The 21380-nt window shown below is 36.9% G+C and overlaps 1 pseudogene across 1 annotated transcript; it reads left to right on the top strand.

Moving 5' to 3' along the window:
- The first annotated feature begins 15136 nt into the window (after positions 1-15136).
- Positions 15137-18518, top strand: LOC111024413 (NADPH-dependent pterin aldehyde reductase-like; annotated as a pseudogene). The gene is made up of 5 exons (XR_015787281.1): positions 15137-15579; positions 15651-15720; positions 16060-16256; positions 17305-17475; positions 18277-18518. The product of XR_015787281.1 is annotated as an NADPH-dependent pterin aldehyde reductase-like (transcript).
- The last annotated feature ends 2862 nt before the right edge of the window (positions 18519-21380 follow it).

Consider the following 21380-nt stretch of genomic DNA (forward strand, 5'->3'; position numbering starts at 1 on the left):
GAAGAGTTGAATTTTTTTTATTTTTCTTGACAATTATAAAATATCATAAAATATGGAAATTTCGAAAATCATCGTTTTTTTCCCACTAAAATCGCGCATCCACCATTTTGGGACAGTTTTTTAGTGTCATTGAAAATTCAGTTTTCGTGACAGTTTTTAACTGTCTAAAATTAACAAAATCTGAAAATTTGCATTTTTTCGGCCAAAACGCATATCCATGATTTATCACAGTTTTTTTCCTCCAAACTTTTTTACTGTTCATAATTGTCATGGAAGACCATTTTTCTAGCCGTGGTTAAACTCTTAATTGAGGTGAACTATAACTGTCAGTTATTTTGTTGTGCATATCGTAACACAGTTTTTCCCAATAATTTGTAGCTAGATATATATAAGCAATTTTATGATTGATTGTGCTAAACTTATATCGTTATCGCAATACAATGAGAAGTTAGTCAAATAATGCAAGTAGAAGAATCTTACCTCTAACTTATCTGGACAAGCTATGTCAATGACCGCGATTTCGGAATGAGTTGCGAGTGATGGCTGCGATTTACTGTAAAATTGTAGCTCACGCCTACGACTTTAGTCAAATCGCAGTCCATCCCTACGATTTATCTACCCTAGTTTTGTAATTACTTTGAAACCTACACCAGTTTTGTCATTTGTTTTTAAAAAATCATTTGTTTTTAAAAAATAATTTTTTTAAAAAAAATGCTTCATTTTGTTATTACGTGAGAGGGGATAATTAGATAATTGACTTGAAATTATCAACGCTCTTGTAATATAAGTACTTGAGAGGCTAACCCAAGTATAGTTCAACCAGTTTAGACATCTATCTCCGACCAAAAAATCGTAAGTTTGAATCTCCACTTCCACATGTTGTACTAAAAAAAATGCGCTTTATAGATAATAAAAAACGTACAATAAAGAAAATCTTTTTATGTAAATAATTCTACTATTTAATTATAAACTTTTTTAATTATGTCCTTTCAATACCAAATCTCTCTCCCTATCTATCAATACCCCTGCCAAAGCGAGCATCAACTAAGAGGTCCTGAGTTCGATCACCGCCCCATATATTGTACCAAAAAAGGAAAAAAAAATACCCATCCACACACTCTCTCTCCATCTCTCACCAAATTTCCTGCCACACACTTTCTCCACCATTTGTCTTATCAATTTTCTCTCAAATTTAATTTCATATCATTTTGGTAAGTACCTAATGAATTATTGAATAATAAATAAAAAGGAAATCTAATTTCTTATCATTTTGGTAAGTACCTTCTTGGTGGTCAAAAATCGACTTGACACGTGTAAACATATACCCAGTTCAGGACAATGCTGATGTAACAGACAAACCGGTAGCACCCGACATTCACTACCGAGCTATGATGAGGAAATTAACTCAGCCGACCTGAGGATTCCGACCTCAGGTCTAACCACCGACCTGGGGGCCCGACAGTTATAATCGTGTGTCGTAACAAACTAATGACATTGTGCCCCCAGCCTGCCCATAAAAAGGAAACTCCACCCACAAACCAGTTATGCAATTCTCTCTGAGAATGACCTAAAACTTCTGAGCTCGTGTTGACTTAGGCGTCGGAGTATTTGTTCCTTGTGCAGGTTCACTTGTAAGCACCTCAGCATGTCGTCCACGTCAGCTCGTCACCAGAGTACGAGTTCGATCGAAAAACAACATCAACATTTGGCGCCGTCTTTAGGAACCGACATCGTAAGCTTTTGTACTCTAACAAATGGTTGAAGGCAACGGTTCCCATTCACGAAACAACGGAAATGAGAGTGGAGATCGTGACTTGCCCAACGGTAGGCCAGGAAGGGAAGATCGCCCACCACTCCCGAGGAAGTCGAAGACCCGAGCTGACGCTCGCAAGACGAAGTCCACTCCGGTGGAGGTACCATCATCCGAGCAGATGCAGTCTCAGTTGGCCGACATGCAGGCTCGCTTGGAAGCTATGACCTAGGCATTGCTGAATGCTGGGGTCCCACTGCCTAAAATTTAGCGCAACTCGGAGAAAAGGAAAGGGAAGGTGGAAGAGAACCCATAGAAGAAGCGAGGTGAGGTGCCGGTCCTGAAGCTGGTCTTAGGGGCAATGACTTACCGAGACCACGGGATTGCAGACATGAACTTTCCATACAATCATCTAAGGTTGACGGACAAAGCCAGACCAGCTTGAGGGTCTTGGGAGAGAACACCCAGAAGAATCTGTAGGCAACGTGAGCTTACAGCTACAGTTTGACTAGCTGAGGAGAGAGTTGGTAAGCGAGCTAAAGAGGGATCTGAGGAGAGCTGGGAAGACTACAGAGGATGATGAGCTAGATGAGCCACCCTTAGTTCAAGATATCTTAGATGCCCCCATCTCGCAGAATAACAGGTTGCCGACCTTCGACAAATACGATGGGACGAAGGATCCGGTAGACCATGTCGAGACTTACGAGTCTATCATGGATTTCCACACGTACTCAAATGCGATGAAGTGTAGAGCTTTCTCCATAACTCTACAGGGACCAGTGAGAAAGTGGTTCAGACTGTTGGACCCTAATAACTCTCTATAAGAGAGCATTTTGTGGCATAATTTAGGCAATTTTGGTGTGTAAATGTGAGAGTCCTTATCAAAAGATCATGGAAAAGAGAAGAAATAACTTACTTAGGTCCATGAGCTTTTAAAATTCACAATTCCTTCATTTTGAATGAATTATGCTTAATTATTGATGTGTTGTATTAGGAATTGGAGGATTTGTTGAGTGCAAGCCAAGTGCTTTCAAGGCTGTGAAAGTGTTGCTGAAGTCGGAAGCCACTCAGGATGCTCTAGAGTGTGTGACTGTGCAGTAATTTATTTGTACCTGTTTTACCGCGTCCATACAGCCTCCTGGTGGTGGCCTAATTTTTAAGGACGCGGTATAAATAGCAGAACAATGCCCAGTCGCCACAGAGAGTCCTAGAACAGAAATTCATTTGGGCTACGAAATTGGAGAACATTCCTCACCCATTTCGAGGAGAAGCCGACAAAGAAGAAGTTGATCCTTGCGTCTCACTGAGCTAGGGGAATCTTCACTGCTGCTGAAGAGTCCTAGAACAGAAATCCATTTGGGCTACGAAATTGGAGAACATTCCTCACCCATTTCGAGGAGAAGCCGACAAAGAAGAAGTTGATCCTTGCGTCTCACTGAGCTAGGGGAATCTTCACTGCTGCTGAAGCTTCCTTACTCAATGGGCTACATTTCTTCTCTACCCACTCTTCTATTCTCTTTTGTTATGAACTAAACCTTACCTTTGGGGGATGAACTCGCTATAGCTATCATCTATTTATGTTTTGGTAACTCACATATACCTATGTTGATTTTAATAGAGGTGTTTTTATTCTTTCATTGTACTAATTTTGTTTAGCCAATATTATTGGTTTGCTATGGTCAATTAAGGCTTGGGAAAGTCCTTATGTGTTGCGTGTTTGCCTCTATTTGCGTAAGATTTCTCTCTTTGAAGTAGACTGGTGAGTACTTAAGGATGAGACTCACTCTTCCGTGCCTATAAACTATTCGTATTGCTTGTTTAGTCTACAACTAGAGTTGGGGTTAAACATGTTTGCGTATCTCGGGAGAGATCCATGTCTGTTTTGGCATTCAGCGTTTTAAGTCTACTAGAGCATATCTAGACGTGAGTGAGAGCATTAAAGTGGTTCCCCCTCGATTTACCTTCATTTCGCATTTTTCTATCTGTTTTTCATTTTCGGATGCTCCAGATTAGAATTGCAGAATATTTCTGTTCTTGCTCATTTATTGTTTTTTGTTTATTTACTGTTACAGCATCCATACAACTTTAATATTTTATTTTCAATTTATCTTTTGGTTATTCTAATTTACTATTTCAAGTAAAACTGTAATCCTTGTGGAGACGACCTTGTTTATATACTACAATTGATTATTTAGTGTATACTTAGCACTAAATTTTCCTTTAGTTGTGAGGAAGCGAACAAGTTTTTGGCACCATTGTCGGGGATTAAGTTTTCTTACTTGATTTTAGCAAATTAGAATACGGGACTTAAAGAGCTCTCTTAATCTCTCTCTTGTTGATTTGTGCAGTGAATGAATGGTTTTCCTACTTTGGAATTTGAGTTTGACCTAGAAATTGAACGCTAAATTCAAAGATTTCTATGCTCAGCTTGGTATTAAGCACCTCAGCTCTTCGTCGGCTCACCCGCAAGCAAACGGTCAAGTCGACGCCATAAATAAGATCATCAAGTGGGGACTTAAGCTCAAATTGGAAGAACGTAAGGGTAGATGGGCTGACGACCTTCCTGAAGTGTTGTGGTCATATCGAACCACATCTCGAAGCTCAACGAATCAAACGCCATTTCCGTTAGCCTTCGGCTCGGAGGCTATTGTACCGGTTGAAGTCGGCATGCTATCTGTGAGGGTTCAGGACTTCGACGCAGCAGCAAACGATGAGGCAATTCAGCTCAACCTAGACCTCCTGGAAGAGAGGCACAATACTGCCCAACTTCAGCTCGTGGAATATCATAACAGGGTAGCTCGGTATTACAATTCGCTAGTAAGACCACGACGGTTTAGAGAGGACGACCTAGTGTTACGCAAAGTTTAGAGAGCAGTGGGAGCTCCCGAGCTGACCTGGGAAGGACAATATCAAGTAAAGGAGGTGGTGAGACTTGGAAGCTATTTGAATGCAGAGCACCTGGAAATCTATTATCATTAGCCCCCCCGCCCCCACCCCGTCAAGATGAGAGGGGCCAAGGTGCATTTCTACTACTTTCTATGACATGAGTGACATTTCTACTGAGCCATGGGCTCTCATACTTACTAGGCGAGGAGCGACCTCACTAGGCTTAGTTAGTTGTTTTGTTTTAGACACTTTGACTAAGTGAGCTAAAGAAAAATGTAAAATGAAACTAAGGCACGTAAAACTCCCATAAGGGGAAGTGCTCAACGCCTAACCTCAATTAAATGATAAGGGCAAGAGAGATGGGGTAACTACAATCGAGCTGAAGGCAAATTTAAAATTTTCATTAAAGTTAATAGGTCTGAGGTTAACAAAAGAATACATGAGGAATCCAAAGTACGTAAAACAAAGAAAGTGCGAGCTGGAGCCTAAGCTTGAAAAGGGTTCTCCTAGTTCTCCTGCGAGCTTATCCTGGTGATGTCGACGTCATCTTCCTCCGAGAAGGGCTCCTTCATGTATTTTTCGATAACATCTTCTAAGGCCTTGGACTTGTCAGGCATCGTAGTCCATTCCTCCATGTAGGCTCTCTTTAGTTGGGAGAAATCCAGCTGAGGATGGGAGCTCATCAGCAAATTTCAACCCACTATCTATGATGTTTTTGGCAAAACTCGCATAGGTTGAAGTAATTTTGAATATATCCTCAAAGAACTTGTCATCCTTCAGATTGGTTTTCAGGGTGATGAGCTCTTTTTCCAAGGCTTCCTTTTCAGCTCGCACAGCGTCCAGGTCCTCCTAAAGAGTAAGAGTCTTGGCTTCTAGATCTTCGTAATCATGAATTCGCGAAGTGACCTCCTTCATAGTGGCCTCGAACTTGGCCATCTGATCGGTCATCTCAACCATAGTGTCGTGTGCAGCTTTGAGGTTGGCCTTGAGCTTTACATTCTCGTCTTTCCTGCCTTCGCGTCGAGAAGGGTGGTATTGCAAAACTCTTTCTCCTCTCGCAACAACTCATCACGCCAGTCTAGCTCTAGCTTCGTCTGGGCGGCAGTCTGGCACACCATCATAAGGGCCTGCGAGATAGAAGTCAGATTAGGTCATCAATGTACAATGTAAGGAATTTCGAGAGCTCACGTTGGCCGTGGTATCCATAGTCCGCTGAATGTTCCTCGCGGCAGACATCATGGCGACGTGCTACCTCTTGAACGCTCTGGGCAAACAACCCAAGTGAAGCCTGAAGTCTTGGTGAACTCGAGCTAAGCTCTTTTGACAGAAGGCTCACCCTTGTCTGACGAGACGACTTCACGACCCCGCTTCTCAGTTTTTTCCTTCTTCTCTTTGTTGGCAATATTACTCTAAACTCGTAGTTTGTATTTATGTAAAAACAAATGTATATTCAACAAAGTTTTATTCAAATCAATTTGTTGTTGAATTCATAATATTGCATTGTCCAAAATTCAATTATCTAAACATCCAAGGTTATTATCATTTAACCAGGACAGTATATATTTAATATACTAGGTATATATTTGATATACGAGTGGATAATGTCCCGTGAATAACCTAACGGGTCTATAGTTTATGGATAAGGCTGGGTACCTTATCCTGGCAACACTATGGATACGGCCCACTTTGTAAATGTTACAGACGACTCGATCCAGGTCGTTCGTGTGCAGATATGCGAGTGGGGGTATCCTATACAATGAGTTTGTATAAGACCAGACTGCAAAATAGCCAATCTTTAGATGTAATACCGTTAACTAACAAATTGTTACTTCTTAGGATGACCAAACAACTGATTCTCAATCCTGAGTGAGTTATGGACTCCTGTCCGTGAGGGCTTGTCCTTTGATCTGTATTGGTGAGAGTGGCCCGAAACGCCGACTCAATATTCCTACCTTTTGGGGACGAGACCGAGTGGGGAGCTAGGAACATAACTTCACAAGATAGAATTCACTCCTCCCCGACTGTAGATGAGTGTTCTCTTAAATGCTGACTTCGGGACTTGAACAAGGGGCCTCACCCTCTCACTGGCCCGAGAGGGACTACCGGTTATTGGTTAGACCATAACCGGTTTTTCACTAGACGAGCAATGGTATTTAAGGAGCAAGATGTAACACAGGGGTAAAACGGTAATTTGACCCATCTGTGGTTACGAACACTTGTGAATAATTGACTTGCCATTAATGGTCGTATATCTATGGACACGAAAACATTATGCAGTGAGAATAGTCCAACTGTAGGTCTTTAGTGTAGTGGCCCGTAGCTAACGAATGTTGATTAACTCTGTTAATGAGTTTGACCGATTAATCTCCCATCGTTGGAGCTTCTTATCTGTAGGTCCATTAGGTTCCCTTGCTAGCTCATAACAGGTAAAACGAGGATCAAGTTTTTGGAAAATTTTGAAATGTTCAAATTACTCAATGGATTATATGTATATTGATACATTATAATATATAGTTAACTCTAATTGAAACTATATATTATGAGAAGAAATTATTTGAATGAGATTCAAATAAAAGTAATATGAATATGATTGATAATAAAACTATAGGTTAAAAATAATGTTGATACGATGTACATTACAACTATAGGTTATATGAGAGAAATGCTTTAAAATATGATTCTATTTTGATGATAAATTATTTATTTAGTTAATATATATATTAATTATTATTAATTAATAATATTATTTTATATAATATTATTATTATTTTAATAATAAACACTCCTGTGCAAAAATGTAGGGGAGTGAGAAGTTGTTGATGACGTGGGAGTTACCCCACGTCACTCCGTCTCTTCTCTTTTTGCAGTTGAGTTTTGCAAAAACAGAAATAAAAAACTCCCCATGGCATTGCTCTCTCATGCTTTCTCAATCTCTCTCAATTCTCCCTCTCGTTCCAAACAAACGCTCCCATAAGCAAAGATCTTGGTACCCAGAGGATAGCACAGAAGACCATTTGGTGGTGTTCGTGGGGAAATCGTTGAAGAACTGTTCTTCAAATGTAAGTTTTCCCTGTATTTCTTATTCTTGCACATTTGATTTTGTTCCTCAAAAATTCATGAACAATGATCTGCTTCAGCTCTGGGATTCACATCCCTTCAATTGGTATCAGAGCTGCATTGATGTTCTTATTTTTTTGGAGCAAAATCGATTAGCAAGCACTTGTCGGTTGATCGTGACACGAATCGGTTCAGCACAACTATTCTTCCATTCAAACATTATAACTGCTTCAAGTTCTTTGGTGGCTCCATGTCTAACACAGCTCGAATTTTCTCCGGATTCGCCACAATTCCCCTTTGGTTTACCATGAATTCAAGGAATTTCCCTGAGATACTTTGAAAGCACACTTAGCTGGGTTGAGCTTCATGCGATACCGTCGTAGAACTTTTAAAGCTTCTTTCAGGTCGGTAAGGTGTGAGCTCACTTTCTTGCTCTTAAAAAGCATGTCGTCGACTAGACTTCCATATTGCAACCGAGTTGCTTAGCGAACATCTTGTTGATCATGCGTTGGTAGGTCGCACCTGCATTTTTAGGCCAAATGGCATGACTTTGTAGCAATAAAGGCCCTGGTCGGTAATGAACGTCGTATGTGCTGATCGGGCTCATAAATCTTAATCTGATTATAGCCCGAATACGCGTCCATGAAGGTCAGCAGCTCGTGCGCAGCTGTTGTGTCGACTAATTGATCTATTCTCAGTAATGGGAAACTATCCTTTGGACATGTCTTATTTAAGTTAATGAAATCTACACACATGCACCATTTACCGTTTGACTTCTTAACTAAAACAACATTAGAAAACCAATCAATTACAACACTTCTCTCACTATTTACAAGGTGATGTTTTTGTTTTACAGGTCGGTGGGAGGGGTCAATATTAAGTCGGTGAACCATGATTTTTGAGTTGATCCCAAGCATGTCTCATGCGACCAAGCGAACACGTCGGCTTTGGTCCTCAGGAAATCGATCAGCTCGGCTCGGTCTTTTGCCCCCAACATGGTTCCGATGCTCACTTGCTTGTAAGAACTGAGTAATTGGACTAACTCTGACTCTTCCGCAGGCGCTCTTCTGCCCAGATCGGGCTCACCCGGTGCCTGCTCTTCTTAGTTCATGATGACCATGCAAGTATTTGACCCTTTTAGGGCAGCAGCGTAGCAGTCAAGCGAGGTCTTCTTCTCACCTTGGACAGCCCCGACCCCTTTGGGAGTGGGATACTTCATCATCTGATGATGTGTCGATGGCATGACCTCCAAAGCATGTAGAATCGAGCAGCCGAAGATGGCGTTGTACTCCCAACGAGATGGGGAGCTCAATAAAGCCCTCCAGAGTCACACTCTCTCCAGAAAACCCGACTAGCGATGTTGGGCTTTTCTTCAGTTGAGATCGGTCCCATCCAAGCGCTTTGTAGGTGGATAAGGTTAGTATATTTGCTGAGGCGCCACCATCTATGAGGACTTTGTGCACGGTGATGTGATCAATTAGTGGGGCAATGACTAATACGTCATTGTGAGGGAAATGTACACCCTACAGGTCGTTATCCGTGAAGGTGATCGGGCAACTCTATCGCTTTACCTGCAGCATGCAGACTTCATGTCCCGCCTCCCTTGCCAGCTTTTTCCGTTTGTGGCTTGATTGGCCACTACTTGGCCTCCGTGGATCTAGTTGATCACGGGAGGTCGGTCTTGACACTTGGGTGGGGTCTTGGACTTCTCCCTCTTCTGCTATTTCCTACTGCCAGTGGCATTAGTGCTTTCTTCTCGATCTTGCTTGCCAATGTACTTCTGGAAGTAGCCCTGTCATATCAACCCTTAAATCTGTTGCTTCAGGTCGAAGCAATTTGAGGTATAATGGCCATGATCCCGGTGGAATCTGCAATACTTCGACTTGTCGTGCTGCTCGGGATTTTTCTGCATCTTTCTCGGCACTACCGCAAATCCAAGTTTGAACCCTGGATATTGGCTAAGATTTTGAACAAGGGAAACAAGAGCTATGTGAAGGTGCTGAACCTTTGGGGCTTGTCGCTCTTCTGATCATCTCGTCGACCGTAGTCAGGTCGTCGACAAGTACTTCCGCTGTTGTTTCCTCCATTACCATTCTTCTTCCCATCCTTCTTCTTCTCTGACTTGGAAGGCGAGCCCTTCCTTGAGTACCTATCATCTTTGGACATTATAATGTCCTCGACTTCGATGAACTTGGTTGCCTTGTCCAGGCAGCCTTTCAAGGTCAGCTCGGGCTTCTTCGCCAGGGACAGCTCAACTTTTCGTGTGTCACGCCATTTCAAAAGGCAGACCGAGCTAGCAGGTCAGTGTAGACCTTAATTTGTTTTGAGAGGAAGCGCTTGATGTAATCCCAGATTAGCTCATTTGGCTTCTGTCAGATTGAGAAGAGATACATGTTGGAATGCTTCGCATGCTTGTAAGCCGTGAACTGAGCTATGAAAGCTTTCCTCAGCTGCTTCCAGCTTGAGATTGAGTAGGGGGCAAACAGTCTGAACCACTTTCTCGCTGGTCCCTGTAGAGTTATAGAAAAAGCTCTACACTTCATCACATCTGAGTACGCGTGGAAATCCATATTAGACTCGTGTCTTGACATGGTCTACCGAATCCTTCATCTTATCGTACTTGTCGAAGGTCGGTAACCTCCTCTTCTGCGAAATAGGGGCATCTGGGATATCCCGAACAAATGGTGGCTCATCTAGCTCATCATCCTCTATAGTCTTCCAAGCTCTCCTAAGATCCCCCTTCAGCTCGTTTACAGCTCTCTCCTCAACTAGTCAAACTGCAGCTGTAAGCTCACGTTGCCTACAGATTCTTTTGGGTGTTCTCTCCCAAGGCCCCCAAGCTTTGGACCTTGGGTCTGGCTTTGTCCGTCAACCTTAGAGGGTTTTAGGGAAAGTTCAAGTCAGCGATCCCGTGGTCTCGGTAAGTCATTGCCCTCTAAGACGAGCTTCAAGACCGGCACCTCACCTCGCTTCTTCTTTGGGTTCTCATTCACCTTTTTTTCCCTTCCAGGCAGGCCTGCATGTCGGCCAACTGAAACTACATCTGCTCGGATGACGGCACCTCCACCGGAGTGGACTTCGTCTTGCGAGCGTTAGCTCGAGTCTTCGACTTCCTCAGGAGTGGTGGGCAATCTTCCCATCTCGGCCTACCGTTGGGCAGGTCACGATCTTCGTTCTCATTTTTGTTGCTTCCTGAACGAGAACCGTTGGCTTCAGCCATTTGCTAGAGTACAAAATCTTACGATGTCTGTTCCCACAGACGACGCTAAATGTTGATGTTATTTTCCGACCAAACTCGCACTCTAGTGACGAGCTGACGTGGACGACGTGTCGAGGTAGTCACAAGTGAACCTGCACAGGGAACAAACACACCGACGCCCGAGTCAATACGAGCTCGGAAGTTTTAGGTCGTTCTCAGAGAGAATTGTATACCTGGTTTATGGGCGGAGTGTCCCTTTTATGGGCAGGCTACGGGGACAGTGTCGTTAGTTTGTTATGACACATAGTTATAATTGTCGAGCCCCCCAGGTCGGTGGTCGAACTTGAGGTCGAAATCCTAAGGTCAGTTGAGTTCATTTCCTCATCTCAGCTCGGTAGTGAACGTCGGGTGCTAGCGGTTTGTCTATTACATCGGCATTGTCCCAAACTGGGTATATGTTTACACGTGTCAAGTCGATTTTTGACCACCAACAAGGTACTTACCAAAATGATAAGAAATTAAGCTTCCTTTTTTTTATTATTCAATAATTCATGAGGTACTTACCAAAATAATAAGAAATCAAATTTGAGAGAAAATTGATAAGACAAATGGTGGAGAAAGTGTGTGGAAGGAAATTTGGAGAGAGATAGAGAGAAAGTGTGTGGAGGGGTATTTTTTCATTTTTTTAGTATAATATATGGAGTGGGGATCGAAGTTACAACCTCTTGATTGATGCTCGCTTTGGCAGGGGTATTGATATATAAGGAGAGAGATTTGGTATGGAAAGGACATAATTAAAAAAGTTTATAATAAAATAGTAGAATTATTGACATAAAAATATTTTCTTTATTGTACGTTTTTTATTATCTCTAAAGCACATTTTTTTAGTACCACATGTGGAAGTGAACATTCAAACTCACGATTCTTTGGTCGAAGAAAGATGTCTAAACCGATTGAACTATACTTGGTTAGCCTATCAAGTACTTAAATTACAAGAGCGTTAATCATTTTCAAGTCAATTGTTTAATTATCCTCTCGCTCTCACGTAATTTAAAAAAAAATTAAACAAATCTTATATTTTCCATATTTTGTCTACAAATTTCAAAATTTTATTTTTGTATTAAACTCAAACAAAAACCTTTAACCTTTCATATAAGTGTTCCTTTTCCTATTAGTTTATACTTTTATTTTGTTTCCTTTCTAAGAAATTAATTGTTCTTAATTACTAATTTATTTCTTTGGCACTAACTAAGCTACAGGTTAAAAGTCATTTTCTTCTTTATCACCTTTCTACCTAACAATGTATAGAGCCACTATTCTATTAACCCAATCCAATAAACAAAATCAAGGGTTTTTTTTTTAATAATTATTTTTTAAAAACAAATGACTATTAACCCAATCCAATAAACAAAATCAAGGGTTTTTTTAATAATTATTTTTTAAAAACAAATGACAAAACTAATATAGGTTGACCAAAGCCGCCGGCGTGCGCTACAATTTTACAGTAAATCGCTGTCTTCACCCGTAACTCATGAATGACCGTGATAAAACGGAAGTCGCAGCCAACCTTAACGTGGCCTGCTGACAGAAGTCTCGTACAATTTCCAAAATAAAAAAACATGATCCGAAGGAAGCCACTTCCCCTTTGTTCTTTTTTTTTTTAATTTTATTTTAAAAAACAAGAATGTAAGAAAAAGACTAAATTTTATAATCTTAATTTTCTCCGCATTTGATAAATAGGTCATGCATTATCCACAATCTCACTTAGTTTCATTATTGTTTTTCTCCAAAGTGCTGTGTGTATTTAGCTTGTCCAGATGAGTTAAAGGTAAGATTCTTCTATTTGCATTCTTTGATTAACTTCTCATTGTGTTGCCCTAACGATATAAGTTTAGCACAATCAATCATAAAATTGCTTATATATATCTAGCTACAAATTATTGGGAAAAACTGTGTTATATGCACAACAAAATAACTAGCAGTTATATAGTTCACCTCAATCAAGAGTTTAACCACCGCTAGAAAAATGGTCTTCTATGACAGTTATGAACCATACAAAAGTTTGGAGGAAAAAAAATTGTCATAAATCATGGAGGTGCGTTTTGGCCAAAAAAAAAATGCAAATTTTTCGGATTTTGTTAATTTTAGACAGTTAAAAACTGTCACGAAAACTGAATTTTCAATGACAGTGAAAAATTGTCGCAAAATGGTGGAGGCGCGATTTTGGCGGGAAAAAACGCTGATTTTCACAAATTTCCATATTTTACGATATTTTATAATTGTCAAGAAAAAAAAATCAACTGTTTCATGACAGTTACTTGGAGCATCTTGAGAATCTATGACATATAAAAAGTGTCACAAATTATTTTGAGTGTGTTTCATTTCTGTCGGAAAAACGGAAGCTTTATGGATGATTTTAATTATTTCGAGATTCTCAAATCATATTGACTATAGATTTAAGATTAATAGTTTCCCCAAATACTCCATGCAATAAGTTAGAAAATAGTATTTGATATAGTGGTCTCCTTCTTACCCTATGTAATTATAAGCTTCCTCTCCAGTTCCGAGTTTGAGCCTAATGGATTTCAATTATTTTTCAAACCCAATTTTATTATATTATTACAGTAAAAAATTAATTTAATAATATTTTCCATTTAAAATAAATAATATATACATTTTTCCGTATCCACATTTCCTTGCATATAAATTTAATTCGTCTTGAAAATTGACATATGATGATAAACATAAAATAATATGTTTTTGGATGAGGTCTCTTTTAACTATTTCAATCACAAAATTTTAATTATATGAAAAAAAAAATACTAAATATTTTAATTTTCATTATTGTTTTTTAGTATACACATTATTTTCCTTCCATATTTAAATGTATAGCCAATTATATTCTATTTTGAATGTGCTTAAAATGATGTATATATAAGGTTGTAACTTTTTTAATATGTTTTGCGAGAATGATATGTTTAGTTTTCAATATTATTTAATCTACATATTGAGTTGTCCTATATGAAAATTTTCATTTGAATATCATCTCTTCTCTTCTTTAATGTTAACAATACAACAATTGTGACATTCAAGGTTTAGTTGATAGTTTATAAATATTCACAATTTTAAAACAGCGGATCTAGAATGTCAGTTTTAAAATAACGAATCTTTAATGTCAGTGAAAAAAACAACATAAATTATGGAGATATGATGTCCGTTTCCAGAGCGACATCGAATGTCAAATAGATAAATAAATAAATAAAAATTGTAAATAAATAAACATCGAATGTCAATGTTGGTTAAAACCCAGCATCAAATATAGAAAAATAAATAGTTAACTACGAATCATTTTCCCCTTCTACAGTTATTCATCGAATCTCAATATCCAAACACCACAATAAAAGAAATATAAGAAATATGAGAAAGCACATTAATTGACACAAAAGATTTATACTGGTTCATCCAAACTATGGCTAGGTCCAGTGTTCTGCAATGGTGGGTTCTACTAGGATTGAGATATTACAATAAGCATACAATATCTCTCAATAATATTCACTCTTAAAGGCCTACACAAAAATCACCTAGATTCTAACTACTTACAATAATACGTATTTAGGTAGAGTTAAAAAGCTCACCACAGACACGAACACTGCCGACCATGCTCTACAACTAGGGATCTCGAACTATGCCCTGCTGTGCAAAACACTGCCTCCAGCCGCCCCTCTAGTTGTGTAAAAAAAAGTAAAACAAGAAACAATAAACGAAAAAACAAAATAAGAAGAATACAAAGGCAGCGTTACACAAATTAGCTGTGTGGCTCCACTTTTTCTTCATATATATGACAGCGTTGAGATGCTTGAGATGCTCTTTCCAGCATCTCAACATGCTGTCCCTCCGATGAGCAACCTTAATTTTCTTCTTTTTTTCTTACAGCGTTGAGATGCTTGAGATGCTCTTTCCAGCATCTCAACATGCTGTCCCTCCGATCAGCAACCTTAATTTTCTTCTTTTTTTCTTCCAGTGTTTTCGCTCTTCAATCCCAACACAAATGTCATTAAAAACGTAGAAAAAAAATATTAATTTTACCCTATCATTCAAATGTGACCAAATGTAAAAATGATTATATCCAACTAATTTTTCTTTAGAAAGTTTAAATGCTTCCATAAATTATTCAACAGCCAGTTATTAAATTTTTTTCATTCAAAAGTAAAAGAAAAGGAAAAAACGAACTGTGTTGTCTTCCTTTCATTGATTGAGCCGTAAATGAATTAATTAACGGGACAGTGACATAAGATCTTTCTTTAATTGCAAAACAACGAAAACAAAAGGAAAAAAAATTTTAAAACTTACAAAACCTGACCATTGGTAAACCATATCAAGACCATTTGTGATCTGCAAGCTTTCAGACCTCTCTCAGCGTTGTAGAACTATCTGAAACAGCTGCAAAACCTCCATGGCCACTCCGAGCGAAACCTCCCGTCAATGCCGAGGCCGAGACCTGACTACTTCTCGGAAGGTGTTGATCACTGGCGTCAGCAAAGGGTTAGGGCGAGCTTTAGCCTTGGAGTTGGCTGGCCGTGGCCACGCCATAATTGGCTGCTCACGCGATCAGACCAAACTTGATTCCCTTCGTGCTGAGCTTTCCAAATCGTCTTCCAACGAGCATTTCCTCTTTAACGCCGATGTGGTCAGTCAGTGATTTTCTGCCCCGTCACAAATTCAAAGAAAAGTGATTGAAAATAATGTTGGGTTTTGCAGAGATCAAACAGCAAGGTCAAAGAATTCGCGCAAGCTGTTATGGAAAAGAAACTCATTCCCCATATTCTTGGTATTTTGGTCCCTTTTTCTTTGGTTTCTTACGGCAATATTGACTTGTTCCATCTCAAAATTAATTGACAATGAAAAAGTAGTAAATGTCTATTATAAACTATTGTTAGATCTTTTATCTTTTTCATTATAAATTAGATGCTCATTTGAGTTTTTTTTTAACTCTAATACCATATCAATATACATATGGTTCTATCTGAAAACTCATCCCATCAACAACTAGAGGAGTAACTATTAACCCCTTTAAAAGTTATTTTTAATTTCTTTTCAATTCCTAACCACTTATTTTGGAACAAATAATCGAAAAGCTAAAGATAGGTATGTGTGGACTGTATGACAGTGAATAATGCAGGTTTGGCCCATAGAAGTGGTAAGATGTGGGAGGTTGATGTAGAACATTTTGATAATGTGATTGATACCAATGTTAAAGGGATTGCAAATATTTTGCTCCATTTCATTCCACTTATGATTCCTTGCAACCAAGAAGGAATCATCGTCAACATATCTTCGGATGCTGGAAGAAGTGCATATGAAGACGTACGTGCATGTATTTTAGTATCAAATTTCATTTTAATTAAAAGCTTTGTTTGATTGCAATTTTATCTTCTGTTTCTTTTATAAGTGGTTTTAGAATTTGATTTATATCTATTTTTTCAAACATTTTATATTTTGTTACACAAAACTTCACCTTTTCTTTTTAGGCTTAAACTCAGTAATAAAACTAAGCATAAAAGTCTCAGTTTCAGTAAATTATAAACTTTAGATTTATAAAAACATGGATTTATTTTTTTTTTTTGTTAGGGATAGGTATTTTTAGGGTGCTTTTGGGAGTTCCATTTCCGTGGATGCAAATTAAAAAATTTATTTTTAGAAAATATAATATCACTTAAAATTGATTTTTAAGATATTAATTGGGTGCTAATTTTAGAAAATCAATTATTCTTAAATCTCTGTTTTCAAAATTATTCGTATCATTACTCCCAAACACAACCTTAATCGGTGGACAAGGATATTTTTTATATATAAGTCTTCAATCTTATGGTGATCATATTCGATGTTGTCTTAATAGGTCTTAAGCATTTTAATTAAGTACCGTGGGTGTAATTACATGATTTTTGTTGCTTGGATTGCCATATATTAAGGCTGTGTTTAGGAGTGTTGGTGGAATGATTGGTTTTGAAAGCTGAGATTTAAATATAATTGATTTTTTCAAAATCACTAAGAAATATCTTAAAAATCACTTTAAAGTGATTTTAAACTTTGCTAAAATTAATTTTTTAATTGGAAGTGATTTTGGTCACTTCCAAACACACCCAAAATCGTAAAGATTCATGAACTATTGTTAAATTACAATAAAAAAAAGCAAAAAAATCGCCGTTTGGAAAAGGGTTATTTAAATGGAGAAAAATACCAAACAAATTTCTAAGCAAATAAATTCTAATTAGCTCTTTGTTAAGCTAGTGAACCATATAACTATGTTATGTGTCTATATTTCAAGATATGACAAATATTCTTCATATGAAAAAGTTTGCAGTGTGGATTCAATTAAAAAATTAGTGTTTTTTTTTTCTTATCTATTTTGCAGTTCGCAGTCTATTGTACATCAAATTGGGCAGTTGAAGGATTAAGCAAATCAATTGCAAAGGAATTACTAGAGGGAATGGCAATTGTGACTTTAGATCCTGGCTTCATATATACAGACATGCTTGCTTTGTGCCTCTGATTTAGCATCACAGTTTCAATCTCCTCAGAAATGGTATGGAATATCATTACTAATTTTCTTATTTATCATTGGAAAAAATAAATGACATGATTTAGTAAAAAGAGAATCAACAAACTTTTCTGTGTAGAGACAATCAAAATCAAGGCAAAAAATTAGAGAATACAAAATTCAGGCCAATAGATGATGAACAAAAAGTTTGAAGAAACAAATATATTATTACCCATTGTGCTGCTAAGTTTAAAAACATAGCATTTATCCCGTGGGATAATGAAGTTTTTTTTAGTATGTAAAGTCGAGGGGTGGAAATTTGAACCTAGAAAATTTAATAGAATTTGGGATCTACAAATGATAGGGAAAATATATATATATTTTTAAATTGAAGTACTGTCTTTTCTAGGATGCATTTCTCTAATTACATGAATTATGGTTGAGTAATGAAATTGGTCACTAGTTAGAATGTGAACATAAGTTTCGCTTTAGTGGTATGAGATATTTTGTATAAGGTCATGGAAGCTTAAGCTTAAAGTGGACAATATCATCTTCGAAGTATGAGAAGATTTATTACGAAACTGATAAATCATTAAATCAAATAAAGATTACATAAATTTAGGCTAATTCATTTCTTTTCTACAATCCAAAAGATTGATTAATAAAGTAAATTTGTCTGCAACCGTCACAAAAATTAACTCTTCAAACTCATGAAATAAATGGTCTCTTATCCTCGTCATGAATGACTTATCAAAACATATGGGAGTACTTAAGAAAAATATATAATTTCATTAAGTTTTTGGCTGTTTCATGCATCCACGTTAATAGATTTACACATTCTAATAGGGCTACAAGAGCAGCGACAATGATTCTTGATCTTACCGCAACAGATAATGGTGCGTCTCTCACCATTGAGGATTCAAAGGAATTTGTCGGTGCATAATTTTTGTTTTTATTTATTTAAGACTATTAAATTGCATTTTCTTGGCCATTAAATGGGATGATTAATTTAACACGTCTTTTCTTTATTTAAGAAGTCTACTAAATTGTATTTTCTTGGCCATTAAATTGGGATGATTAATTTGACATGTGATCTCTTGAACTTAATGTTTGAGTAAATGATTAGAGCAATAAGGATGGTTAAACGAGATGAATAAACCACCACTCAACCTAAAAAAGTAAGCTGGTGGATTGGATATATTTAATTGTATTTAACACTTCCCTTCACTTGTGAATTTATTTATTGCATAAAGAACAATTCCCACTCTGATACTGATTAATGATGAATAGACCACCACTTGACCTAAAAACTTAAGTTAATGGGTTAGATAAATTTAATTCATATACTGGAGATCTAACAAGGATGATAAAAGCATAAAGATGTAGATTATTGATTTATTATGTAAAATATTAATTAGAAAATGTAACATGTATTGATAATTTACCCACCCAATTGAAACACGCATGTTTTTTAAAGTCTAAAACCAATCATAGATGGAACTATCATGAACTTAATTCGTGACAATTTATAAGTGTCATGGATTAAGGCATCAAGGAAAAGGAGAAAATTACAGTAATGCAATTACGACGGTAATTATAATTTGTCACAAATGGATACCTCACCACAGTAAAAAAAATATATCACAAATAACTTATTTGATGACACTTATGTCATTGAAAGAAGTAAAGATTTTGTTCTCCTATCAAGAAACATCTGATGACGACAATATATAATTGTCACGATATATATTGGGTAATTGTAGTGGGTAGCAAATAATTTATGTATTTCAAAAAAATGTCACTAGCTTTTCAAAATTTCAAATATAGCAAAATATTTGAATTCTTATTTTCGGATTTTTTATTATTTCGATTTTATCCTTATGATATCTGATATACATCAAATGTATATATGTATCTGATATATATCCAATAATGTATATCTGTATCTGGTATACATCAAATCTATATCTGATATACATATGATGTACCTCTGATATACTTCCTGTCGTGACGTCATCGCGACGCGGAGCGCCAACGTCATCTCCTGAAGGGTCTATTTGAGATAAGGGTTTGAAGTTGCCACCAATCATCTACGAAGTGTGATTGATCACTATTTAAAAAAAAAAACTTGGTCTGCGAAAAACATATTTTTAGTTTGAGAGTCGACTGAGCTTAGGGAAGGTGTTAGCACCCTACGACACCCACGTTATATTATTTCGAGACATGCAAGGACTTGAACTTTGACCACAAATATTAATATCCATGTTTCTTGCCAATGTGCCAACTTTAAGATACAACTTATGTTTCTTTTTTTAAATACAAATATTTTATTTTTTAATTTTGTTAAATAAAACGAAAAATTTTTATTTAAAAAGAAAACAACAACTTTTTTTAAATAATTATTTAGTCAAAACAATGATAAAAAAATTAAATAAAATAATTTTATTTTGGGCAAGCAAAAACTCGAATTTGAGTCATAAAAAAATTTACCCCCAAGCATCTTACCATTATGCAACACCCAAAGATGCAAACTTTAATTTCTTTTAAAAAAACAAAACTTTTAATTTATTTTTTTTAAAAAAAACTTTAAGCGAAATCTTTTATTGACTTTTAAAATTGACTTATTTAAAGAAAACAAAAAATTTGCATTTTTAAAAAACATTTTTTAAAATATGTAACAAATATGTTCTTTAAAAAACTTCTTTTTTTACAAATCCAAATTTTGTCTTTATAAAACCTTCAAAACTACAAATATTTGTTTTTACAAATCCGTTCCTGGGTGAAGAAAAATGAGAGTGAGAAAGAGGAGGAGAAGGAGATGGATGAAGGAGATTTTGTTAAACAGGAAAAAAGGTAGGAGAGGGATGAAGATAATTGGTTTTAGAGAGAAAGAAAGGAAAATGAATTCTTTACTAAAGGTAAGGAGACTGTATTGGCCTCAAATTTCATCTTCCTTACCATGCTGTGTGTCCTGTGTGCAACATCCCTCCTAAATAGACAAAATTGATAACGGTAACATGGAAGAGTTAAACGAGATTCACAAAAAACTAATGAAAGAAAGCCACATAAGTAGAGGAAAAAAATCAAATAGCTATATTTAAAAAAAAAAAACCTTTTTATTTATGAAAAGAAATCTTTTTTTTTTTACAAACGAATAATAATAAAACAAATCCAACCAAATTATTTAAACCAAATCTTAACTTCTTTTTTTTAACAAGATTAATTTAAACTTTATCTGAAAATTAAAATAAAGTAAAATTATGTTATTTCTAAACAAAAACAATTAAAATAAAACTTAATAAAATAAATAAATAATATTTAATAATAATAATAAATAAATAAATAAAAACTAAAATTAAGCAGAACCAAATACGGTGTCTACAGCTTGGCCCCCTTTGTATATCCTTGCAGAACTAAAATGGTAGACAAACGCAAAAAAGACAAAGTATTCGTAAGGCGAAAATTTTAATGACACTAGATGACATTTCAACATGCAAAGGACTTGTACTTGATACAGACCTTAACCTCGATCTTGGATCGTGTTCTATTTAACCAATTTAAAATGCAACGGACCTGGCTTTAACATAGGCTTCGACCTCGACTTGGATCGGGTTCGATTTAACCGAAAGATATGATGCAACGGACCTGGTTTTAATATAGGCTTCAACTTCGACTTGGATCAGGTTCGATTTAACCGAAAGATATAATGCAACGGACCTGGCTTTAACACAAGCTTCGACCTCAACTTGGACCAGGTTCGATTTAACCGAATGATAAAATGCAACAGACTTGGCTTTAAGACAGGCTTCGACCTTGACTTGGATCGAGTTCGATTTAACCGAAAGAGAAAATGCAATAGACTTGGCTTTAACAATAGGCTTCGACCTTGACTTCGATCGGGTTCGATTCAACCAAAAGAGAAAATGCAACGGACCTGGCTTTAACACAGA

This window comes from Momordica charantia (assembly GCF_013281855.1).
Source record: "Momordica charantia cultivar OHB3-1 chromosome 9 unlocalized genomic scaffold, Mcharantia_2.0 BLBB01000009.1, whole genome shotgun sequence".
Taxonomy (NCBI): Eukaryota; Viridiplantae; Streptophyta; class Magnoliopsida; order Cucurbitales; family Cucurbitaceae; genus Momordica; species Momordica charantia.